Raw genomic sequence first — 24,399 nt, 5'->3', positions numbered from 1 at the left:
CAAAGTCACTCAAATTTATTCATTCTTGGTAGGAATTGAAGGGGTTACTTTTAACAGTACAATCTACAACAGAATACTCAAGTATGTAAGAAATCTATAATGACAAGGATGGACCTAATATTGTCGTGTCTGACGATAAAAGTTTCTACTTCAAAACATTCCATTGTTTTCTAGAGTCCTACAGGTCTTTTTGAGGCCTTAAGAAGGACCTTCAGGTAATATTAGGTGTGACCAGACCTAGAAAGAAAAATATATTACCACTCTGAATTCTGACAATGGAAATATCCATCTGAAAGAGAATCCCAAGCGAGCTAAAAATCAAAACTTAAATCGAACAGAACCATGGCATTCTCTTAACTCTCTTCTTGATTTTAGAAGAAGGTGATGGTTGTTATAGCTTTTATTAAATACAATAATAAATGTCAATTTAAAGTCCATTCCTTATAAATTTCTGAGTACAATTTTGAAAGAATTAAAGAAAATAAACAAGATTATTTCCTTGTTTTAAAAAATTCTTTTGAATTTCTCTATGATATTGCTGATGTTTGTCCTTAAAGGACTAACATATATTACAGACATGAAAATTATAGGCAAGGGATTATTAAGCTCATATCAAGGTTAAGTTTCTTTCATTAGAATTTGTTATTTTCTTTCATTTGATGTCTATGATCAAAAAAACTCTTGCACACTCTCACCAGTTTCAGCAAGATGATATCATCAAAAAAATTCAGCTGTTCTAGCTTCATTTATTGTCAGGATGCTATTGTAGTAGTTTATCATTCTACTGCCTACCACAGTTTTCCTTTATTAGATGTGGTTTTCAGTTGCCTAGAGCTCTGCCCAACTTCATCTGTTTGGATTGAAATTTGTCTTGCTGAATTTTTGCTCAAGGCCAAATTATCTTGAGAAGTGTAAATGAAAATAATATGGGTATTTCTAAGAAAGATATTAACAAATATGTCACTATGTGTTAGCAGAGAGAGTGAGCTTAACTATCTAAAGTTCTATATCCATTCTGTTGAAAAGTTCTGTTGTCTTGGAGAAGGCCTGTGTTGTGCTATGGCTCTTACTCATCCTGGGTTTTTGCTGCTTTACTTTTGCCTAATTAATTATCTACTAGAGAAAGCATCTGCTTGCCTAATCTTTGTTCTGGTCAAGTCAGACAATACACCACACAAAGCATGGAATACCTGCACAGGTGTTCCTTTCAAAAAATATCCATATAAAAGAGGTGAATGTAATTTTACTTTTAGATTGGGTACATTCTGAAATCTATTTGACTTGGGAAGAGGCTCTGATGCTAATTTTACTTTAAAAAAACTACCGTGGCAAAGTCAAATATTCAGTATTCCCAGTACAGCAGAATTAATGATGCCAAGTATAATAATTTCTGCCCAACCTATGTAGGCATATTTGCATGTCTTTGCCATTTGATATTATCACTTCCTTTAAACATCAAGCTTGTATGATGACTTTTATCACTTAGGGGGCAAATAGTTCAACATTTTGATTTCTTTTAATTTATCTTTTAGTGTTTAAAGTACAATATTCATGTGCTGATATGAATGAAAAAATTCCTTCACTTTTCATGATTTCCAAAACTTACATATTAATTCTCATGTAATTCTTTTAAAAATTGTGGACACTGCACAAAATAGTAAAGTTCAAAACGAGATCCTGGAACAAACTTCTTGTCCATTCAGTGGCAAATTCTGAATCTGCAACCTACAGAAAATGTCCGTGTGCACCAGCTTACACAACTTGAACTGAGAAACATGACTCACATGAGGACACAACTAAAAAGACAATACAAATACAGCTGCTGATTTTCAGCACAATGGTGTCTGAGTGTTCCATAAATATCGGCATCCCGTGATGTGAGAATATAGCTCTATTATCATTTTGTACATAGACAGTTGAAGCAAACAGACTTGGGGATGTGAGGTAAAAGAAGATAAGGAAGTTCACATGAAGCAAAAATAAAATGTAAACTTGGTTTCAATCAAAAAGCTCGCTTGGGATATATGAAAATACAGATTAATTTTTCTTTTATTTTGAAGCAGTTTGAACCAACATCATTCCATGTTGATCTGAGAGGGATTGCTCTGTGTCTTTCTTGAAACAACTTCCCCTTTTTTGGGCATTTTTAGCACTTATTGAATCAATGAGAGACAAAAAAACTCGTACCCGCTCAGGCACTATTGTCCTCTGCTGCAATGGGAATGACCTTGGTTCAAATCCCCAGTTAGACACAGGACACAACTGAACATTGTTTTCTCATGTCTTTTGTTGATTCTTCTTTGTAAAGACCTTTAACTTATTCAAAGCAAATTATCATTGGCTGCAGTTGTTCTTCGGCAAGTCCAATCTGTCATATATTAGAGAGCAGAATCTCAGATTGGATATTCAGAAAAGTTTAGAGGTTTAGATCTTCTTTATTTCTGAGGGAGAGGCCAGGAAAATATCTAGTTTTCAAGTTGTTTTCATTGCATAACCGCTTTATTTTTTTTCCTAGTGTTTTCTTCATCTATACAACTTCCTACTCAAAAAAAAAAAAAAACAAACAAGAGAAAAAACTCGATTTACTTACTTTAATGTATGTCCTTGATCAATTCCTTGATCATTGCCTTTTCTGTGGTGATAAGCAAGGGCCTTGGTGAAAGGCAAAATTTTGGCATACAAATGAAACATTTTTAGAATTTGTGACAAAAGCTGCTGATTTGAAACTGCAGAAGTCTTTTTTATTTTTGATTTAGTAATCACAGAGAATGAAAAGAATTGACTTTGAAAGAAAATTTCTTATTTACTCACAGAGCTGTAGGGCTCTGAAAATTTTTGGCCCAGCTAAAAAACAAAGCAAAATAAAATTTATTAATCACATACACAGAACTAGAGGTTTAAAAACTTTTCAGTATTCTTAAGGCAGTCATAACCTAGTTTTCTTTTCTTAATAAGCTGCATCTTTTAAATATATGCTTCATTTCTTTGTCATCTGGCTCTGTCCCATGTTGGAATTGTTCCCTGCTGTTAATTAGAGGTGACTATAATTTGATTAATCTCAAACATATGTTATATATGCACAATATGGAAAACTGTATTCTATATTTTCTACTTTAAACATTCTTGAATGTAATGGAAATAAGCCAAACATTTTTTAAGGACTCAGTCTTATCTTAATGAACAATATGGATATAATCAAAATAAGACGTTCTAATCAATTTGAAGTGTTAAAAGTTCACAGAAATATGCGCTAACCATGTACAGTATTTATCACTGTAATACAAACCGGATTTCAAACGCATACCACCTGAGCATCAATGCTATCTGTACATCTGAAGTTCTCCACCTCTTTCTCCATTTCAACAAGGTTTTATCACAGTCTGACCATGTGCTTTTCCTGGTCCCACATTGTTGGTATTTTTCCCATGAACACTTTTTTAAAGACACTACCCACATTTTTCAGACCTAAAGAGCTAGCAGGCAACGATGGTTATAACATTTCCATACAATTTTATATAGCTCTTGATCTTGAAAGATCTTTAATAACTAGAGTACAAATGCAAGCTAATATATTAGGACAGGATTATTCATATGCTTAAATTAAATTTTGTAGTTAGTAACTATACGGTTATATAAGAAAAGTTCACTATACAAGGGACGTTAAGCATATGATTAAATCTGTTCTTGGTTTTTAAGCATCTTTAAAGACCACTCCTAAATAAAAAAGTTTTGAATACTTTATGTCACATTAATGGAAGTGCCTATGCATTTTTGTGCAAACAAATGTACTGTGAGCATTAACAGAAGTTCACTAAGAGTTTTCCTCAGGCTATTCAAAGGAGATTATTTTAAATAAGTTAAATCTAAAAATTTTAACTTTTAAAAATGCAAATTATTTAATTTTCTGGCTCAATTTTTTTTTAAGTAGAACTTTATTGTTATTATTATACAGCTTGCAGTAGTAAGTAAAATATAATTCTAATTAATTTTTCTTAAAGCTGTATACAAATCAATAACTGTAAACATCCCAGAAGAAAACCATGTTGTATGGCACCCCAAATTCCTAATAAATGCAAATAAGCTGACCTTTCTTTGACAACTATGAATATGATTTCATAATTTTACCATTGATACTGATGTAATCAGCAATTCACACAGCAAAAATGGAGCCAAGACTAGTTGTAAATAATTATACATTATAAGAAGATGCATTGTACAGTAACCATAGTGAACAAACTTTATGATTTTGGGAATCAGTTCCTTGTCAAACAAGGTCTTCAAAGAACACAAAAGCTCTCTTTACTTGTTTTTTAAAGTATTTTCTATATCCTTGAAACACTCTAGTTTTTAGTGATTTTTATTGTTTAAAACCTTGAATTACTACTTTCTAACAATAACACTATTTTTATACGTAGGGCAGTGAACCTGAAAGTAAAGGAATATTACAGTCAAAAATAAAAAAAGGCACGATTCTGCATTTAAAAGGGGCGATATGTCTATGAAAATGCAGTATTTCTCATGCAATGATATAATAAAACTGTGAATGAAAACAACGTATTTTAAACAATGAGCTACTGTAGTAGTATTACAGTTTTTCTTTCTCATAAATACTCTTTGAAGAACACTGGAAAAAATAGCCTATAAATGAAAGCAATGACACATTTTTAACACCTATATTAAAAAAAAGCTTATACAGAATTGGTAGGAATTGAAATTTGAAGTACTTGCATTAGAGTATTCTAGTTTCTACAAAATATTTAAAATGTCTATGAAAATTCTATTTAGAATAGATTTGAAGAAAGAGCACTTACATTAAGCATGTTAGTTACAGGTGCATATTGGCCTCAGAAAAAAAAAAAGGGGATCAAAAAAACCCCAGTTTCTGGTTTATCATTTCTATTCAGAAAAAAATTGAAATGTATATGGCTGGAAAGAAGCAGCCTCCTCTGAATACTATATTAATGAATATGTTTAAAAGCTTTCTTGTTTTGAAGATGCAAGTTACTAAATTCTTAGAAGTAATTTCACTAAAATCATTATTCTCTTTGTCCTATTTTCATGTTTTGCAATAACTAAATTTCAGATTTAATAAGCTTTGAATCTTCAGAGATCCTAATAGAACATCAACTAATACTATGTTCATATAATATGTGTGGTATTTTACAAGAACAATCCTTTCTTGATGACATTTCCTCAAGTTCTCTGCTCTCATACTTGTAATTCTTTCATGTTCAGAATGAATCCCTGCTACATCTCACTCAATATTGATCTTCAAGGCATTTCTTCCAATCCTTTCCCCAGTGTGGTCACTGAACAGTATAAAAGTTCAATAGGAAGATCAGCTGCTCATCCACTTTTTGCTAAAGCAATTTGTATTATGGATTTATTTTAGCAGTCTACAGTGGCAGTTGCTGTTTTTACTATTTAAATGCTTTGATTATCTGACCTTGCTTACTTTATCTTTTTAAGTGCTGTGCATGGGCTTTAAAGTAGATCAATAAATGGGGATTCCTCCACCACATTATGTTGAAATCAATCCTGATTCAGACTATTTGTATTTCACTCTTATGAGTCCATCTGTCTTTCTTAATTTTATGTTCTCTTTTCTTAAATAATTTTGCCTGCCACTGCAAATACTTACTGTCAGGTAGATTTCCGTTGCAATCAATTCAGCTTTTCCCAGTCATAACCATAGAGTCTGGGAAGACACAAATATATAGGATCATATCCTATGCCTGAACAGTCATCTCCTAGGTAATTATTATTTAATTTATTTTTTTTTAGTAGTTGTGACATAGGTACTGTGAAAGTCAATAAACAGAAATTTTCATTTACTTCTTGTCTTCATTTTTCCAGTAATAGTTAGAAATTAAAATCAAACCAAATGGCATGAGCTTATTAAAATATTTCAGATTTGCAATTTCTCTTAGAGAAACAGTTGATGCAGTTAACCAGCTCTCAACTGTCACAATAAACCTTAAAATTCTCTGATCAAATTTGAGAACTATTACTAGTCCTGAATTTGTGCAGTGTGAAAAATCACTCTGTCTGAGAAACATTTTATTGTATTTTGCATCTAATTAATTTAATATAGATTAACATTTAAAACATTTCAAGTTTTTTAACTTCTTACAAATTTTAAAGTTTACCTTGCCTAATTCATAATGAAAAGGTTACCACAACTGCAAAAAGACTTAGCATGGATATGTCAAAACAGAAAAGGAGAAAGAAATTAAATAGAAAATCTAACAATTCAGTTAACATACTATGCATGGAGTCCCGAGCACTTAGTGGATTGTCTACCTACAACATATAAAACTTACTGAAATAGTACTTTGATCTCATTTAACATCTCCACAAATGTTCAGAAGAGGAAATTTCTCCTTTCTTTAACTGTCACACACACACACACACACACTGATTTGGATTTCAATCAAATTAATCTAAATTAAAATACAATCAGACACTTCAGTGATTTCCTGTAATCCTTACATTATAATTCACCACTTTTATAATAAAGCGTCACAACTACAAAATAAAATCATGAACAACACATAAAAGAGTTTTCATCTTCAATCTTGCAAATTTGTGAACAGCATTTAATGTGTTTATAGGGTAAGTGGTTTTACAAAACTGCTGGCATTTGTATATGTTTGAAGCCTAGGATGCCATTAAAATCTGACACTACTTTATTCAGCTTCCTATATAAAACACTAATTTTCCATGCCTAAGAAGAAACCCACTTCCAATTTTCTAGTTCTTCACCTGATTGAGACTACTTCAGCTTATTCCAGGTCCAGTAGACACTGAAGCCTTGAGAAAGTTGCTATTTATCCTCTTTCTTTGATACTGTTATTCTTACCTTAAAGTCCTCCACCCTTTTCTTGATATTTTAAACAAAATAGGAATTATTCAATAATAAGTTTGACGACGGTAAACAAAATCAACCTTTTGTGATGGATGGGAGAATTTCTGCCTTAGTTGTAGCTCCATATGGTGCACACCATCATGTCTCTGATGAGAGGGGAAGGACAAAAGGGAACATGACCACGAATATCTTAAACACTGATATAATTAGAAGATGTTAATAGCAACATAACATAGAAAAAATAGTGTGATGACAGAGGTTTAAATCATGTTAGCCTATAAGTCATTATTAAACGTATGGTAAAAACATGGTCTAAGTGAAAGTAAGCACATAAAAAAACTAGTAATAAACAGTCACTAAATTAATAAAAAAGGATCAGGATTTTCACTGGTAATTCTGCAAGTCCATAAAAGAGAAATTGCTTAGGTATCTAATGTAAAAAGTAACCCGTACTAAAAAAAGCAGTAAATATGCAAAAGTCCTTTACAAAATGGTACAATGTCATTTTTATTATTTTCTGGAAAATAATAGTTCCAGAAATGCAAAATAGTTTTTTTAAGATTTTTCTTTATTTAAGACTTCAGTACATATATACGTATTTTTAAAAATTATTAGTAACTGTATTGAAATCCTGCCCTCTCAGTAATCTTATAAGCAATTTTAGTTAATGCAGGATGTCAATCCTGAAAATAAATAAGTTTTTATTGATAATTCCCTTCAGATTTTCAAGGGAACATTTTTGCCTTCCCCTTTTAAATTTTTAAATTTCCACTAACTAATAACAGCATCTATTTCATTAGGGTCTGTCCTGGTTTTACTTTAAGCACTTCTGGAATTTGTGGATGTGAGGAGAGGGGTTGCTTTTGCCACAATCTTATCCGCTTAGAAAATAAAAATGAAAATGCAAAGGAGGAATAGAATTACTAGAAGGTATTACACAATAGCTCTTGGTGAGGGGTTGTGGGGGAATGTTCATCTTATTCAATACTTGCTAACATAACTTGTGAAGATTTTTCATTTTATTGTGACAGCAGAGGGGAAATGTAAAAGAATTCACTGCACCAAATATTATGCATTTCTGCAGAACACAGCTCAAAAAAGACAAGTCTGTACTGTTTCTCTCAGGTGGGTAAATGTTAAGAGAGAAGAATCCAAGTTTCATGATGCAGCAGCACAAAGCTGGGAAGTGAAAATTATGTTGCAGCACAGTCCTGAAAATATGACTGTAAAAGTTAATCAATAAAATGTCTATTCCTGTCTATTCACTAGAGGCCCCAGCTGCATAGCTTCACACAATCGATACTACAAATTATTACGATTTCCAGGTTCCCACTGGACATTCTGAACAAATCTTTCAGGTGTAACAGGCTTATATGGGGGAGGGCGGGTGGGTGGAGGCTGGGGGTGTGTTACCTTAGGTTTATCTCGTATGGGATAAGTCCACAACAAACAAAGCTTGTGACTTCTAAAAACTTTCAGTTATATTCCCTATGAAGTAAATGTATTTTGGACACCCTGTGAAATTAGCAGAAAATATTTTTACTCTGTTTTAAAACTAAATATTTTTATTCTATTAAACAATTGAATGTAATGGTCTTTGTATTGTTTTTAAATCCTTGTCAACCATTTTCCTTTTTTCACCACTTCCATGAAAAAATAACTTTTAACAAGGATTTCACAACAGGGAAAAAAAGCATAGAGAAATGGACCTTTCCCCTCAAAGGCTTTAGAACAGCTATAGCAGAATCTCAGGTCTCAGTGTAGTTTTAACTGACCAATTCATGCTGCATTTTTCTTTGTATAGTCCTATGCTCTTGCCTTGATACCACCTGCATTTGCCAGATTCTCTGAGTAGGAAGGTAGGTAAAGTCCAGGACTGTATGACTTTGAATAAGTCAGCACCAAAGGGATGCTACTTTATGACACACGAGCTACCCTTCATAGTGACTGAACATAACCCTTGTGACATTCCCTGTCCCAAAAGACCCAGGGGACAGAGATCCATTGTTCTTTCTGTCTCCCAAGGAACAGAAGAGAGCAGATACTGACTGGGACTGCATTATTGTTTTCAGGTAGACAGTGAGATGTTGTTTTAAAGGGAAATTTCAATATTTAAAGCCTCCAACTGCGTTGTCCATTTTTTTTAGCTTTATTAGTTCCATTTTACTAAACCTATTGTTCTAAACTAGCAGTTTTAATTTTCCAGATTCAAAAAATACTTTGGTGATGGTGATCCTGCAGCAATGAGTCAGAATGCTTTTAAAAAGCAGTAGTATCACAAAGTTAAGGTCAAAATTTTACATAAGATTAAATAAAAAATAGTTTTATAATCTGTAGAGCTAAGAAAAGATTACTCTTACTAGAGTTTATTATGTTCATGTACTGAAGTAACAAACTTCCAAAGTCACTGAACAAGTGTAGAAAGCAGAACAGAAAAACGTAGATTAGTTAATAATTTTTGCATGTTAAGAGATTCATTCAAGTTTTATTTGTTCATACAAAGTACAATAAAAAAAAACTATTAAAAAGTCCCTCTGAAAATCTTCTAATGATTATCATTTGGCTTTCTATTTCAACATTAGTGAAACTCATTTCACTGAACTTTTGCAAAATTCCTGCTCTCTCAAAAGCTATATTTCATGATACAATCGATCAGTTACAGCTGGGAGTTTCAATTCCATTCCCCCCCTCCCCCTCCATCTCACACTAAGTTACCACAATCAGTAATCCTAGAAGTTTGTGACCTTTCTATTTTCAAAGAAGTATCTACAAGTATTGGCATAACATGGCATTTTGGCAACTGAGGAATCACTTGAAATGGTAAAGAAAACCCACTGTGGCAAAAGATTCAAGTTATGTTAGGAAAGTAAATCAGTGACAGTGTTTTCCCTAGAGAAGTACTAGTTACATCTTTAGAGGTATAACTACAGGTTAAAACCCAGCAAGCTATTTTATTTAAAGAAATGAAGACACTTTACTGAAGGCAATGTTTCTTTCCATGAAGCTTTTCTCAGTCTTCAGCAGAAAAAGTAATTTAAAACATTTGAACTACAGAACAGATGAAGTTTCAGTCTAAAGTCGTTTATACTGAGCATACATTATCATAGTTTATTTTAGATGCATGATGTTTGTTGCATTTGAATTTAGCAAACCTTCTCTCAGAGATTTGTTGAGATATTTGATGCTTGCCACAAATCTGAGAAAAAACATTTAGCTCTATATGTTCAGTCCACCACCAAATGAATAGACATTTTTTTGCAGCCAAACTATCTTGTATAAAGTGTTCATCATGTTCTGTGATATTACAAAACAACTTGAGATTCTGTCTGTATATATAGGGATTACTTAATCTAACGTAACTTTAACAAGAAGAAAGTGACTGTTTGCATGAAAAAAAATCAGTTGAAGTGAGTAATTTTTACCATACTCTAAATCTTGAAAACTCTAAGTAATGAATCACTTTGTGGCTCAACATAAAAATACAGTTAATGTTAAGCTAAATTACAAAATGTAATTGTTGCACATTGTTACTTTTTAATTAAATCCCATGAGTTAACATTCAGTCTAATAGATACTAAATTTGGCTGATTAAAGCCGAAGTATTTCTACTCTGATTAGAGCAGAAGTAAACTTTTCTAGAGTCTGCTTTTTTCGTTTGTTTATGTTAGCAACTTCATATATGCCTTGCTGTTGTGACTAAAAGTTCAAACACCAAATTTCCTTTAATTTGGCAGTCTGTTGCTTAGAGGCAGCTTCTCTAACAAAAAAGAATGAAGATAAGACCCATATGTAACCTTTGGTCTCTAAAAAGAGGAAGATGAGAATATCATTAACAGATAGGTAATAAATAATTATACACACTATTCTACTTCAACACTACAGAATATTAATTTTAAAAATAAACCAGACACTTAACAATAGTATTTTTCAACATTGAATCTTTTTAAATGCAGAATGTATTTTAAAGCATACATTAATCAGTCATCTATATTTAATAGTTTATTCAATAGAGTTACAGAACACATTTACACTATTTCTTACCTGAGAGAAATGATTAATACAGTACATATTAAAAGGATTTACTGCTGACTTTAATGTCTTCTGTTTCTCAAATACCAAAAGAGCAGTAACTCACTTGTAATCACTAATTTCTTCTTCAGAAGTCATAGTACGCTTTCTCAGGGTCTCCAGCTCTTCGACTCTGGTTTTCTACTGTTCTGTTCTTGGCAAACTGTTTCTGCTATTTGCTCACTTAGCTGCTCTTGAGTTGCTTTCAAGCTGGATTCCATTAGAAGTTGTTTTTCATCTTGACTGGCAAGTTCTTGGGCTGAAAGTTAAAAAAAAAAAAAAAAAAAAGCATTACATTTTAAGCTCAAGCCGAGTGATATTTTTGTTTTAAATGCAATCCACTGCAACTCACTATAAGAGCTGGGCAAATATTGTTTTCAGGAGAAGAGCATCATTTAGTTCCCAAATCTTGAGAGGAAAATATATTATAAATATATTAATAGGTGGCCTAAGTCTCTTTCATTGTATTCCAGTAAACTTAAATAACAAAATTCTTGGATTCAGTAGTCTGCAAACATTTAAACTGCTACCAGAGCTTACTGTATACACACACACATCCAGTGTTTAGTTCATTCTGAAGCAAACACCTATTGTCTTTGCATTTTTTAACATAAGTCAAACTAGAATTCAAAATCACAGTTTTTAAAATATAAAAGCTTTTTTACTATTTCACAATAGTAACGTATACAATCTAAGCTCCAAGTCTTCAATTTCATTATATTTTTTCATGAATTACAGAGCACATACATAGTAAAAACCTGTTCTTTTCCAAGGTCATCCAATAGATGGCAATCTTTCCTTAGACCAAAAGAAACCTTAGCCGTACACTGCCAGCTCTCAGAAAAAATAAGTGATTTAAGACAAAGACATTTTTCCTTTGTTCTTTGTTGACCATTTTCCTAAAAGATATATGTACATAGGCTTTAATTTAAATATTTAACCCTTAGTATGTGAACATATGAGTTTGTGTGAATGTGCAGATATATGTGTACCTGCACAGACACAAATCCACACACATGTATTTGTTTTTATACTCCTTCATAAATATATGGCTTCAGACATATAGGCACATGTAGTTATCAGGTCTAGGATATCTTGGAATGAAACTAATCATTAAAACAAGTGCTTCACAACAAGCATTTTATAGCATGCATTCCCTTCATTTCGCAGTATTCAAATGATTTTGAAATTGGACGCCAGAAAATTGAAGATATTAAGAATCTTTTAGTCATAGCAGTTCAATAAGTATCATAACAGAGGATTTTGCATGAGCATAAATAAAAAAACCTGGTTTGAATGTGCTGTAGTATTAAAGAGTGATAAGTACACCAGAATTCAATAAAGTCAGAAAACAGTATTTTCCAGGCTTAGAAGGATAGAATCCTTTAAAGAAAAACATTTGTGCTCTGTTAACATGATTCTGCATTTATTGTCTTCAATATCTGACAACATTCACCATATGCACAGGATCTAAATTCAGGTGTCATATCTTCCTTTACGAATTCAGAATATCCAGCAGATCAATTTCTTTATATAAAAAAATGGCTTTGTTCTTTTCTCATTGACAGTAACAGAACCCAACTTCTCACAAAACACAGCAGTACCATTTCCATAAGTAAAAAGTACTGTATATAAATTGTTTAAATTTGTGCCTCAGGAAGGTACATAGCTAACATTAACAGCTAAATATTAAACAAACTGCATATCACCCACAGCTCATCTTTACTGAGCGTCATGCAAATCTAACTCTATGTGAACTAATGAGTTAAACGGTTATTAGTTTCAACACATGTTTAAAAAAATGCACAGCCTAAAAAATCAACTTATAGCAGGTTTTTCTTCACAGTCAGAAAATGAGCAATTTAGTAAAGTCAAGCCTAAGCTGCCATCATGTAGTAAGAAATATAATATATAACAAAATTCTATTTGTCAGTGTATTTTTGACCCATTTCTGCAATACATCTTTACATAACTTTTGTGTGGTAGATGATTTCAGTGGAACCAGTATTACTCCTTCTTTGAATAATGTTAGTTATCTGTGGGCTCCTGGTATTCGATTCGGGTTTAAAACCAAAAGAAGGATAAATGCTTCACATGTAATATGTACCTTTCCATTAAAAGCTTTCAGCTTTGATCTATTTATATTTTTTGTCCAAAAGACAATTCTTCGTATAACAATTGAAGTTTATTTAAATTTGAGAACTTATTAAGTCCCTGTCAATTTTATTTGCGATAGCATTGTCTGTATTATTCAGAGACAGACATTTAACAATGCTTTAAAAGTTCTTAGAAATAGCTTAGAGCTGTGATCTGTTGTGTGGAGCTGGAATTATCTTTCAAAATTTATTTAATTGATATCAGCTTTGATTTGTAAACAGATTCAACAATGTATCTTTTGCAATTGCATAACTATTTAAACATACAAAAAGTTATTTAGTCGCTACTTTTAATAGTCTGTTTTAACTCACAATCTCCTGGTAAAAAAGGGTTAAATTATTTTAAGTTTACCTATGCCTTGGACTTGAGCCTTGGTTGATCCCAAGCCAGAGGCACTAGCAGCTGCATGCTTTATTTACAATCCCTTTGTCAGACTTACAACTGCCCCAGGCTATAACATAGTGTACCTAATGTTCAAACTGGCAGGTAATCTTATGTCAAACATACTTCTTTGATTTAAAGTGATCAATAGATTCTTGTAAAGAGGTAATTTCTCTGATGTTTCCACCTTGCCTTTCTTACAGGTGATTCACACAAAAGCCTGCTTATATGATGTACGAACAATAAACAGAAAGCTATAATCATGTTTTTTCAGATGTTTCCGGTGCACAACGATTTTGGATCAATACCCTGTGTAATACAATTATCTGCAATGATCTGGTTGTATTGAAAAAGAATTTGCAGCAGACCTCTAGGGGGTTTTATCCAGAAACACGTATCTGGCAATGTTGTGAATAGTGAAAGAGAAAATTAAGGGGTTGACACAGGCTGTCTATTATGTTCCAAATGACTTCATTAATATTTTATTTGGTAAAAGTAGTATATTTCAAGCTTTACTATACAGTGACTTCAAAATATTAATAATGCAATTTCCTCGTTGCATTTGCTTATTTTGAAAACTAGTTCTAGTATAGATATTCAGTGTAAAAGTCAAAAGTACCAACCAAAAATTTTTTAAAGCAATTTATTCCCAATAATCAAATGATTCCCTGTTTTTCCATCTTATGTTGCTTTTGTGTACACTATTCTCTTGAAAAAAAAATCCATATGCATTATTGCACTGCTGCTAAAGCTGTTAAGTTATCTATACCAGGGATTAATCATACTGGTTTAAAAAGTCACTTAAAATATTAACAATGATATCAGACTTGTGAAGTTCAAATTACATTTTGCATTGTCAGTGAATGAGCAGGTGTTCTGCAACAGAAATAGATGTTTCACCAAATTAATGCAAAGAGTATAGAACAGAAATAGAATTACAAAAAAAAATTCAGTCGTGTTTATTTTGTTTTGATGAAGTCACAGTCTGTAGCTGTAAATTTACCCTAAAGCAGAACAGGGAACCTTTCATATTCATTTGATTGCAACAGTCATATGCCCATATGATTGAAAATTCTATTCCATTAGACTGTACCAAATTCACATTTCTGTAATATTACTATTTTTGTACATTATTACCTGTCTTTCTGCACTGCTTATGCACACCCTGCAGTTACTGATTTAGCTGCTGAATCTCAGTTCTCAGTATGGTGGTTTCTGTCTCTGTCTGATTCTTTTCTTTCTGTGTGTCCTGGATACTGGCTTTCAGTTTCTTGACCACACTGTCAAGGTGCTCCACCTCAGCCACTTTTGCTTTGATACCTTCCTTTGCCTGCAGGAAATCGGCTTCCGACTTTCTCAGAAGGTCATCTCTTTTGCGTATTGCCTGTGAAGACAAAAAGCATTCCAATAGGGCCTTTTATGATGTACTTTTTATACTGCATCCTGCTATTTTGAGCTATAGGATACATGAGATTATACAGCACCTCATTAGCAATTGGGTCAAGTACCCACATCTCCTCTAGGATCAAAAAGTTACAAGGACTTTAATTTAAAAAAGTCTGTTGAAGAAAAGATTCAGGATTACAATAAATACATCATTAATCAATACTTATAAGTTCAAAGGCAAGAAGAAATATTCTATCTAATTCGGAGAGAAAAATGGGAAATGCAGTTTGATCTAAATGAATACTTTTCCTTAAAAAAAAAAAAAACAGAAGGAAAAATGTTTGATGAATAAAAAAAAGAGAGAAGGGGGGTATTTAACCTCTTGGTGCCAACTGCTACAGACCTCTTTCATTTGGCACTCTGGCAAATGCTGTAGGTTAATCTGGTCATAGGGATATCCCAAAGCATAGGGATATCACAAAGGAAAAAACTGTCATGCTACTCTTTTTCCCTCCGTTCATTGTTTAAGCATCTTGTTTGTGTAAAAATGGATTATTAGGCTCTGTTTTTTTATTTTATGAAGATGTCACACACACTTTGGACTTTGGATTTAGAAGAGCCCTTTACCTTAAGTCACAGTACCATGATTTTAATTTTTATCTGCACAGTTATTAAGTACATGCTGCAAGTTTATAGGTATAAGTTTCATATCAATCACTATTGAGCATTCATGAGTGACTGTGCTTTACTGGCTTGATGCCACACCTTGATTCTCTATCATACTCCATCATGCTTCTTTTAATCTGAATATTTAGTACTCTTTCATGTCTTAATTACAGCAAATTGCGCACAGTTGGCACCATTTCTTGAAATTAATCCCAGAGTACTTTGTTTCTGTCAAGCACAGTCAAAGCCTTAGAGAATAATAGTAAATGTTATTGCAGATCTAAATTTAAATGACTGTCTATGTATTTAACTTAAGCCTTTAATTATTCGTGCTGTACTGTTTTTGGTTCAAATGCTAAATATTCTTTATTGAGAACATAAAATTGTTTCAGACAGTTTGAAACCAATGATGTTAACATGACAACAATTATTTGTATTAACATATTTTTTCAGGTGTGCAAAATGTAATAGACAGGGTATAATATCCTGCCATTCTAATATGTTTCTATTTTTTCTGTTTATTTGGTAAATAATAAAAAGGTTCTAATTAAAAGGAAAAGATTGTTGGGGGTTTAATTCCCTTCTGTTGCTCTTTTTTGTTTAACAAAAGATTATAAATTAAACAATCAACACTACTTCCTAATTAGTAGATTTCTAAGCTGTCTGCAGACAACTTATACCTTGTACATCTCTTTCTGAAACCCACTCAGAAAATTAAGGGGTTGTTGATTTTTATTGTTTTCAGTATACTAGTAAAAAGCCAAAATAAAACAGTAACAACAGAAACAATTAGACTACCCTAAATGCTGTCACTGCTAATTGCAATTCTGTATTTGGCAAAGTTCCCAAATAAGTAGAAATTATTTCTGCTGTTTAGTGATACAGATACCATGCTAATAATAAAGCCCAAACCTTTCCATCTTATGAACTTTTTTTTGTGCAGGAAGCATTCACAGAGAAAGGTAAAAAGAGTAAATAAAACCCCTAGGCCTATGTACATTTTATCCCAAGAAAATGTATGACAAGGTAAATTTCTGACATTGAAAATGTGTATGAATAGGATTTACAGTTAAAATTGGCAAATGCATTTATAAAAATATCTGCAAACATAACAGAAGTCATATTACTGTACTCATTTTATTTTTATCAGAATGCATTTTGTCAGCATTGCTATCACAAACTCTAATATATCTTGAATTTAGAGACAAACACCAGAGAAATATGTACTTAAAAAATCAGTGATAAATTATTTTTTCTCTAGAATTCATAACAAATATGCATGAGGCAGTACATGCCCAGATCCTTCACATTCCATTTCTGCTCATTCTCATAGCAAAAACGTACCTGATCTTTGTGACTATAAAGTTCCTGGCATCTGTAAGGACCCTTTCAATCTGTGTTATCTACTGTTCTAGCTGAGTAAGTTCTACTTTGTGTTTCTCCTAGGAAGCTATTACATCCAGATGCAGTGACTGCAAGGTCTTGTCTAGCTTTTCAATTTCAAAACCAGACTTTTTTTTTGTTGTTGTTGTTGGTCAAGTATATTAGCAGCTTCAGCTTTTTGTTCTCATATGATCTGTTCACATTCTTCAGCTCTGGAGGATTTTTCACTGTATTGATTTTTCAACATCACCAGCTCATGTTTTATATCAGAAATTATTGTACATTATACCAGATGTCCTGATTCAGTTGCCTATCGTTTAACAAACATCAATTATAGCTCCATTTCCAGATTTCACAAATGTTGAACATGTTGTTACTTGAGAATTGTATTTTATTTTCAGTGAACAGAATATTTGGAAAAATTTATTAAATTTATATGTAAAAGATATTTCTCATTTCTAATTCTAAAAAGCAGAGTTATATCTTTATTATCTGTAAAGACACAATTAGATAATACTACTATTATTCTGACTCCAAAAAGTCTATATAAGTACTTGATTAATTTTATTAAATTCTGGTTGAGCTAGTTAATTTCTGTGTTTATGCAATATATTTACTTATCTTTTCTAAAGATTCAAGTGCATATAACTTTACATGAAATGTCCACTATAGAATTGGTACCTGCCAAATCAGACTGAAGGGGAAATATGACATTTCTTTCTTAGAAATCTTTTTAAAGTACAGGATATTTTCTGATATGTACAATACATAAGACAAACCATTAATTAAATATGGTTAAAAATTAAAATGCTGATTTCTTGTTTTTAAAAAGTGAAATAAATAAATTACCTAATTTTGAGGATAGTCCTAGAGCTTTTGAATTTTTAGAGATAATGCTTGTAGTATTCTTTAGGAATACTTGTTTCTTAGGGTTCTTTTGTGATCTGTCTGTGATAAAGACAGTTCTGTCAGATGGTCTATAATTTTCAAATGTCTGGTGTTACTTGTGTTTATTTTAATCTATTTAACTATTCAGTTATCAGGATGTCAATGTTGTTCAATTTTAGTGGTTTGGTAGTTAAAAGTATGTCCAATCAACATCATATAATAGCACAATATATTAAAAACTACATATGTCGGAGAGAATAGAGTCCCTAAATAAGTACATATATAAGCACAGTTGCAGGTATTTCATTGACATGTTTAACCTTGTTCCTAATCAAACACTTCAGTTACTATGAATGTTAATAAGACACTGAATGTCCCAGTTGTGGGGCTCCTTAAATAAGAAATGGTTAGCAATTTTATAAATCTTCAGTAATCAGATATTTAGAGGAACTGGGTTTATTTATTGTTCTTGCACTTGTTTAATATGGACATTATTTTTCTTTAAAATGTATGTCCTGTTTCATTGTGTATTAAACTTAAAAGCAAAAGTATTAACCAATACATAAATTCTATGTCTTTGCTAAAACTTTTGCCATTTCACAGCTTCATAGTTAAGATCAAGTTCCTGCTAGAAAGGACAACATTGAAGGAAACTCAACCAGACATCAAATTAGCTATCCCAGATGGCCAATTTGTATGGAATTCAGAGAAGAAAATAAGTTTATAGACAATCAGAAGTTACTCTCAGAGTGGTTCTTTAAGTCCAATAATTGATTTTTTGGACAAAGGATGGACATCATTCTTATGTAAGACTTCTTTGGACCTTCTCTTCAAACCTGGGACCTGAACACCACAGACCTTCTTAGAACTCAGAATTACTTCAGCTGTTTTCTAGGTAGCAGTTTGGTTATTTCTTCAAAAAACTGTGTCACAAACATCCCTCAACAAGCACTTTTTTTTTTTTTTTGAGAGAGAAAAGTTCCAAGTTATTTGGCCATTTCTTTGAGATGTCATTTCTTTGAGTTCTTTTGAAATCTAATGCACTGAATTTCCTTTGTTCTAAGAACACAGAGAGCTATGTGACAGAGAGTTTAAAAAAATAAATTTTATGGCTAATGCCCATTTATTGTTTATTCTTCAGAAGTGAAAACGTGTTAGGATCTAAGACAGCATGTGGTATTCATTTAGCCCTGAAGGTAGTTGGAACTTAGTTTTAATAGCCTTACAAAAACCCTACTCATGAGTATTTAAAAGATGCCCAGTTATTCCTAACAAGTATAAAATATGTGTCTTCATACACAAAATCACAAAATAACATTTTTAAGTTAAGAATGGCAATTGTACCTGTTCTACACAGAACTATGAATTCCATCAAGTATTTCTTCTGCCCTATAGCTTCTCTTCTAGCCGATGTTTATACTTAGAAACACATTTAATTAAGAAATAAACAATTCAGGCACATGAAGAATCTACTCTGTCCTCTGATAGGCTTGGTCAGCATCAGTTAAATGCACTGTTAAAAGAAAATGCCTCATTTCTGATACAAATTTTTCTAGCTTTCTCTCTTGACCATAATTTTCTACTTCTACAGTTGCTAGAGATTCTGTAAAAATAAACTCTTCTTATATTTTCACAAAGATTAATGTGATCAGATTTTTCTTGTGTCTCTCTATGAGTTAGCTCTTGGGCCTCAGATCTTTCCAATTACTCTTCTGAAACCATGAACATTTGCTGTACTATTTTTCAAAGTATCAGGCAATCAATAAACAAACAATATTGAAGCAACAGCATCCTCTGTCTCCATACAAAAAGTATGTAATTCTATAATTCTATTAAAATGTAATTTTAATATGTAATTCTCTGTAATTCTATTAAAAATTTCCATACTTATAGATCAAAAATCTTGCCAGTCCTTTCTCCTAATGAAAGTACATATTAAAATATATACAATCCAGGAAGGTTTCAAAGTTCTTTCTACTATCATTTTATAAAATATACCTCTCACTCTGCAAGTATGATATTTTTTGAGATCTCAACAAAAACTCACAAAATCAGACAGCAAAAAAACCACCCTGAAATTTCCATTTAGCACTTCAGTATTTTTATTTCATCTACACACTTTATCAGCAATAATCTTGTCTTCTTCCAGACTACTTCCAGTGTACAAAACCAGGTCCTTTTGCAACTTCACTACAAATGCTCCATTAGGTTATGTTTGCAAATTTATCATATTTGATGTCTCAGCTCACTGTTACTGTATTTGATGCATCCCACAATTGTGCATTTGGTCAAAATAAAGGCCTTTTTGAAGGGCTGAAAAGAATTTTCTACGTCTCTCTCGCTGGAAGTCCTTTTAATGTATGGTCGTGATTCCTCCCCTCCCCACTAAAATGCTGGGAGATTTTTCTGAAACAGATCTTTTTATCTGCTTGCTATATTCCTCTCATTGATGTTTCCTTCATAATTACTGGAGTATGAAAAACATTGTCCCAATGGATGGACAACTTGTTGTAAAACAATTAACATTGATGATCCATGAATCTATTTCTGATAGCTTTTCAGTGGTTATCTGACAAGGTAACATTTTGTCAACTTGGTCATTCCTGACCAAATGCTCTTATCTAGGGGATATTTTCAATGAAGTAAACTTTATTTTGACACAAAACACAAAATAAAGTTTGGATTGTATATGGAAGATGGCCCAGCTGAAAAATCCTACTACTTTATTTTCCACCTCTGATAGGTCCAAGCAATCTGGTTCATCCTGTGGTTGAAGACACCGCAGTATCTGGACAGCACATGGAAGAAACTCAAGGAAGAAAATTCTGCAAGACAGATGAAGGCAGGTTTGCCTAAGATGTAACTGCCACCTGGGTACTCAGAAAACCACAACCCTATTAAGCTTCTTTTCAGACACAAACCAAATATGTTTTAACATTTGCAGCCATCTGCATCATGATGGATCTTTCTACTCAATTAACAAAAGAATAACAGAGTTTAGGATTTTTCCCCATCGAAGTTAATAATTTCTTCAGAATCCTAATTTTTCTTTCTGCATATTTAGCTTTATTCTTCATCTATTTTCAGTCTCCTGTCTCTTACCATTAATTTCTATGCTTTTCATCTCTAACCAAGATGCCTTCTAAAATAATGAATATGTCATTAGTGATTTTAGGAGTGTGAATTTCGTACACACAGTAAAGTTTCATGACAAAATTCCCACTTAATATTTACAGTACCAGTCAGCCTATATCCCTGGTGAATACAGTGAATAGACAGAACATAGTAGGGAAATAAGTAATTTTGTTTTCTAAAACTATTATAACAAATACCTAATAAATAATTATTGTGTTAAATGTGGTTTATGCTGTACGCACAAACAAAACTAAAAGGAGGGTGTAAAGAAGACTGAGTCAGGCTCTTTTCAGTGGTTCCCAGTGATGGAACCAGAGGCAATGGGCATACACTGAAACACAAGAGGCTCCCTCTGAACCTCAGGAGACTCCTTCACTCTAAGGGTGACTGAGCACCGGCGCAGGTTGCCCAGGATTGTTGCGGAGTCTTCCTCTTTGGAGATATTCAAAAGGTGTCTGGACATGGTCCTGGGCAACTGGCTCTAGGCAACCTTACTTGAGCTGACAGGCTAGACCAAATGACCTTCAGAGGTCCCTTCCAGTATCAACCATTCTGTGTCTGTATCTGTCCTCCCATATCAGAGTTCTATATAGCGCTCTTAAATGTTGGATGCAAAGTTTTCCATTCTTCATAGATAGTGTCCTCAGAGGATTGCCCTAGATAGCAGTGAATTCCAATTTCTTACCCTATCCAGCCATGAAATACTAGACTTGAAAGTAAAGAACACTTTTTGACACAGGAAAACCTTTATTAGTGCAGAGCCAAAACTTTTCTATTCTAGGCCTCGGGAGAGGGAGAACTTTTTTCAAAGTATGATACCATAGAATACCAAACATGAAATACTAAGACAGTAAAGGCCAGAAAATTATGTTTAGAAACAGTATATTGATTTTTTAAACATTTTAGTGATTAGAGACCACCGAAAAAATGGAATATTACACTATGCCTCTGAGCTGGTGTTATGGAATGCAGAATAAACAGCAGTTTTGTGGCTTCTAAAATTATTTATCAGCCAGATGAAAGTACACGTAGTAAAAGAAAAATCTAAGGTTATATCTATGGAAAGGAAAGGTATAGGTATAGATGGACAACTGTAAAAGCATCAGAGAACATGTGCACCATATAACATATGGATGGGCTTATGCTTAAACACAATTGAGTTACCATAGCCTAATAGGCTACCACTATCAGTTGATACACCACAACTGGTCACAAGTATGTTCCTTGCTTGCTCTCCCTGGAAGTAGTATGCATTGCCTTCAACAATCTCTACTGAAGCTAAACATTTTAGTTGGTAAAGACAGTTTTCACAATGGAGCTGAAACGCAGTAACATTTCTGGGGATGTGTCTACAACTTGAATAAAGTTATGCATCTACATTTTAAACAGTGTTTTCCTAGTACCATTTCAGTGTTACAATACATAAATATATTTCTATGTCGACACAAATATAGCTGTATAAATGTTTTAAAAATGAAATTAAATTTAAATAATAAAATCTTACATATTTATTTTGTCAACCTGGTGAGAAATACTGGCATTTTTAGGTCTGTGAGTAATATTGAACAACCAAATATTTCTGAAATATTCTGAAATTCTTATGGTCTAGTCTTTGGCATACAAAAAATATAGAGATTGATGCAGAGTTAGAAAAACAATCAAACCAACTTTGAACACCATTATAGTTGGTTCAAGGGCTACTGTGACTGCAATCTGTGCCTAAAGGCAAAGATTCACAAAACCTGAACTAAAACTGATAGTCAGAAAGTGATCAGCTCCCTTGAAAAGAAACAGAGCCCAATCTAAAATGAGAATAGGTCTAACCAGAACCTTTTGAAAACTACCTGCCAAGTAGCAGCAGGTACCAGGAAAATCCTTATAGATATTTCCTGGCTGAGATGGTGAAGATTGGTAGCAGGCTGAGAATTTAGAAAAATGCTTTAGTGCTATCTTCAAGTGTATGCAAGTATACAAATATTTAATCTATAAGTACCTGTATATTCATTGACAACTGGTTAGGACTTTCCTGATGTCTCATTTATGAGTTACTAAAATTAAGTGGAAAAAAATCTGTTACAGAAGAATAAAATTTCCAGATGTGGTACCTAATGAATACCCTTTGAATAGCTCTTCTGCCTGAAGGGTTTCCAAGGTCCTTGGAAGACATTCTCTATGTCTTTCTAGACATAAACACCTATTTCTGATTCTGATACTTCCGATGTTTCTGATTCTTCAGGAAAAGGATCACAGAAAAGCTATGGAAAAAAAAGTTGACAACTTCATGCACATTTTGGGTTGATTAAGGGAAATTTAAAAACGAAGATCAAGAGTAGTCAATTTTCTTTTTTCTTCCAAAGGTGCGAAGTGCTTAATTCACTCTCTAGCAAATATGCAAAGAGCCTAGAAGTGCAAAAAAATTGTGCTAAACAGCTTAGAAGGCTTAAAATAGGAATTAAATTTCAGTGACATCTAAAAATTCTGTTTCCTGGTGCCATTTGCATCTCATATAACAAAAATTATAAACCACAGAGTACTCATAATTAAAGGTCAAAAAAATCAGGAGACCTGTTTCTTTTTGATTAATTATTTTGAAATGTCAGCAGTGAGATTATTTCAAGTTCCCTCCTCAACATCTAATTATGAAATACTGTAATTTAATTAAATACAAAATAGAAAAGGTAACAGCAAATTTTTGGAAAGTACATTTATTTACTTTCTGCAGTATTATATTGTTCTAATATCTGGGCGACAGGTTCCTTTACTGAACCCTGACTTCATATTGCAGAGTGGTGAGGCTTACCTTCAATGACTGTGCAGTTTACAGTGGAAATGTGAGAGATCTTCTGGAGGTCCTGGCTCAAATGCAAATTCAGTCCATACTCTAATGCAATACCTGCACAAGACCTTATACCTACGTCTGTACTAGGCTTCCTCAGTTCCCAGAAAACAAGTATGCTGCAAGGAGGCCAATTACCTTCAAACCAAGAACAAGGTCTAACTTGTCAGGAAATGAGGGTTCAATGGCATGACTGAGGCTGAATTAAATTTAGAAGATCACATTATTTATATCACATTAACTAAGAGAATTTAACTGATGTAGTCAGTACTCATGCAGCGTTATATGTATGTAGCCTACTAACAGGTTTCTAACTCTTTCACTTGTACACCTTTGCTGTGACTTTCTGTCCACTTTGCATAGAAATTCATGCATGTGTGTGGCAAGTAAATCACACTGAAGACGTATAACATTCAAGTGTCTTATGACCCAACTACATTGTATTTTTTACTAATATGTTTTCCTAAAATGAAGAATTTGTGGGATGACAAGAGAATCAAGGGAAAGACTTGTAAATGTTTCAGTGTATATTATTTATGAATAAAATACATTTTAAATTCTACCAACTAAATACCAAAATATATGCTCAGGATTTTATCCAAAAACATGCATCTAGTCACAAAATAAATAA

General features: G+C 32.8%; 1 long non-coding RNA gene across 1 annotated transcript; it reads right to left on the bottom strand.

Annotated features, from left to right (window-relative positions):
- Positions 1-6,740: 6,740 nt before the first annotated feature.
- On the bottom strand, positions 6,741-11,254 carry LOC127465357 (uncharacterized). The gene is made up of 2 exons (XR_007902155.1): positions 11,004-11,254; positions 6,741-7,014 (listed from the first exon to the last, which is right to left on the bottom strand). It is a non-coding gene; the product is annotated as an uncharacterized LOC127465357 (long non-coding RNA).
- Between the last annotated feature and the right edge of the window lie 13,145 nt (positions 11,255-24,399).

The sequence above is a fragment of the Manacus candei genome, unplaced genomic scaffold, assembly GCF_025592945.1.
Source record: "Manacus candei isolate 608988 ecotype Guabito, Panama unplaced genomic scaffold, ASM2559294v1 h1tg000008l, whole genome shotgun sequence".
Classification (NCBI taxonomy): domain Eukaryota; kingdom Metazoa; phylum Chordata; class Aves; order Passeriformes; family Pipridae; genus Manacus; species Manacus candei.
The sequence above is the reverse complement of the archived record's forward strand: the minus strand, read 5'-3'. Positions and strand labels throughout refer to the sequence as shown.